The 3,265-nt window shown below is 33.2% G+C and overlaps 1 protein-coding gene across 1 annotated transcript in view; it reads left to right on the top strand.

Annotated features, from left to right (window-relative positions):
* Positions 1-3,265, top strand: part of LOTGIDRAFT_234471 (hypothetical protein) — a gene marked incomplete at both ends in the record, with an annotated part of 38,574 nt that overhangs the window by 29,284 nt on the left and 6,025 nt on the right. The window lies entirely within an intron of this gene.

Here is a 3,265-nt window from a genome sequence, read left to right as displayed (position 1 = left end):
GTTGATACTCCTAAGAGGAGATAATTTTACAAAAAATATTCATCGGTTCTGCACTTAAAATATACAATAAACTGCTTAGGGGGTCACCCTGCCTTATTCCAGTGAAAAGTCTAAAAAAGGGCGACTTAATACTTTGGCTATTAATTTATAATCTGTATTTAAGAGTGTGATAGGCCGGTAATTTATTGGAATTCTCCTATCACCCTTGTTCTTATAAATAAGTGTAATCATACCCTGTCTCATTGTACGACTTAGTGAGCCTTTATGTTGAATACTTTCCAATACTTTTATGCAAACAGATCCCAGCTGATCCCAAATTTTTATATAGAACAAGGGTGTAAGAGAATCTAGTCCAGGACTTTTACCCTTAGGCATACTAATCAATGCATCCTTTAATTCTAAGAGGCTAATTTGTTTATCACATGAATCTTTTTCTTCCTTATTTAGTGTCTGACTAACTAATTTACATATTGAGTCTATAGCATTTGAGTTTTCAGAAGTATTTTCATCACTATGTATATTGGAAAAGTAATTTGAGCACTCATACACAATAGAACCAGTTTCATTTACAACATCTCCATTATCTAATATTAATTCATTAATTAAGTTATGCTTTTGTCTTTGTCTCTCCAAACCTAAGAAAAATTGGGTGTTTCTATCACTTTCAACATGGTATTTTATTTTAGATCTTAATATAGCACCTTGTAACACATAAGACTATTGTTGGTATGAAAGGTTTATTGGCATGGTAATGGTTGATTAAAACACAGAATACATAAATTAACTTGGCCGTGTGGTATAAAGGTAAACCACCTCCTTGGTTGTTGAGCTGGAACCTCGTCTATTCAAAGGGGTCTCCTGGCTTTATTAAGCTTCAGGGATAATCCTGGTTTCTTATTGGTCAACACGTAAGCGTCCCTAATCTAGGAACCTGATTGGATGATAAGACTTATTTGGCCAAAGGACTGACCATGTGACAGTATTGACATAATGTATAATCTTTTATAACAATTACTAGTAACTTAATTAATGAGTTATATCTGGACAAAGAGTTATTGTTGTCAAAGACAAAAGTTGCTCAAGGCTGTGAAATATTACTTAATATGAATCCCTTTGATCTAGGAGCTGTCTAAACAATGACAATGGACATTTAATTTCAAGTGGCTGGAATGTTAATTAATAAGTTTGACACGTATTGTCATTCCTAATGCATTTTGCTACAACCTTGACATACTTTATTTTCATAGTCACTTAACTGTTGTTCTAAATCTAATATAATATCATAATTACAGTGATTAATAGCAGCTTTCTTATATTCTAAACTTAAGTTATTTTGCAGATTATAAAACTCACTGAGCCACCGCGGCTCCCCATAATTTACTAGAGTGTATATTACTACATATTTAACACTAAATGAAACATTCTAGAATATAATGGGTTTCAGGTAAAACCCAATATGATAAGTATAGAAAATGTATGTTTTTGTTATTTAGAAAATCCAACAACATAATTTAGACTATATAATATTTGTTTCACGAAAAACTCTACACGGGTATCTTGCCTGTATATTATTTGTTTCAGAAACCCTACATGACAATTTAGACTATATAATATTTATTTCAAGTAACAATCTGACAATCAATGACATTCTAGACTATATATTTGTTTCAAGTAAAACTTTACATGATAATCTAGCCTATGTAAAATATGTAAAACCCCACATAATAATCTAGCTAGACGATATATTTGTTTCATACGGAAGTTCAAATACGAATTTGAACTTCGAATTTGAAAAAATACTTTTGAATTTGAAAAAATACTTTTGAATTTGAAATTCAGTGTACCAGTGACCACTTTATGCTGAAATCATATAGAATCCTACCGTTTCCCTCCATGTCTTATGTCTTAGTACCGTGAAGGTGCATTTATACAGAACGCGAACGCGACCGGCGCGAACGCGACTTTTCATCAGTTCAGTCATTCAAATAGAGCGCGAACACGAACGCGGAAAACCGTCGACGGCATGCACCCAAGCCAGCAGAGGACGTTTTAAACAAAGTGTGACAACAGTCAATTAAAAATTAATTAATTAATGAATTGGTCCAATGTTATTTTCTTTATAAGTTCCATACCATTGATGAAACAGGCAAAATAAATTGAATTTTTTTTAATCACACACCTGTCAGTCCAGCCTTCTCTCCGATTCCCTTCCAAATATCTTTCTTTTTTACTGTCTCTTTGTAAGTTTTTTTAGCTTTGTCAAATAAAACTGGATTCTTTTCAACTTCTAAAATCAAAACTTCCGTTTTATCCATTGTTTGTACCCTACAGCAAATTGGAAAAGCCATGTGCACAAGTTTCTATTTTAGGAAATGATGCAAGGGAGGTGGTACAAGCTGATTGGTTGATAGCAAGAAATCCGCCGCGACTTTCTGAAAAATTCGCTCTTGGGGCAATCTCGGTGGTCGACCGCGCGAACAAATATTTGTTCGCGTTCGCGTTCGCATTCTATTTGAACGGCCCCTCTATAAAATGATGAAACCATTCCGCTCTGTATAAATGCACCTTTAGTTCGACCGATGAGACATTAAATTGTACCCCAATGACGAGATTGCTAGTTCAAGAAATTATTCCTAGGAATGAATGAATAGAAGGTGAAAAATTAACTACATTGTACAAACAATGATGTGTAGATGTATGCTCCAAGTGGACATCTAATGAAAGATTTGATTTGATTTTACAGTCACAAATAAGTTTACTCTTTTAGAAGAACCTGATGGTACTTCTCTGTGGAAGAGTCCACTACTATACTACTTTTCCTCTCGATTTTGCCATGCTTTGTGCGAGATTTTGATTTGAATTGCCTTGCTAGTACGGATTTTTATTTTAATTTATACTTTTAAGCTGGTGGTTGGGAACGTACGAGCAATGTGTCCAACTAGATTGGCATAATGTCAGGCCTCTATTGCATGAGATATTATTATCATGCATAATAATTTACTAATTCTAATAAAGTCAAAAGTATTTTTCCAAAGTCAAAAGTTTTTTTTATAAAGTCAAAATGAAAATTTCAAATTAGAAATTCCCAAATTCCAAAACATGTCGTATTTGAGCTTGCGTAGTTTCAGATAAATTAATACACGATAATCTCCACTATAGAATGTTTGTTTAAAAAAAAAACCTTACTTGATAATCTAGACAATACAAAATTTGTTTCAGATAAAACCCTACATGATAACCTGGTCTATTCAGTATTGTAAGAGCG

The sequence above is a fragment of the Lottia gigantea genome, assembly GCF_000327385.1.
Source record: "Lottia gigantea unplaced genomic scaffold LOTGIsca_51, whole genome shotgun sequence".
Lineage (NCBI taxonomy): Eukaryota > Metazoa > Mollusca > Gastropoda > Lottiidae > Lottia > Lottia gigantea.
Note: the sequence above shows the minus strand (reverse complement) of the source record. Positions and strands in the feature narration are given on the sequence as shown.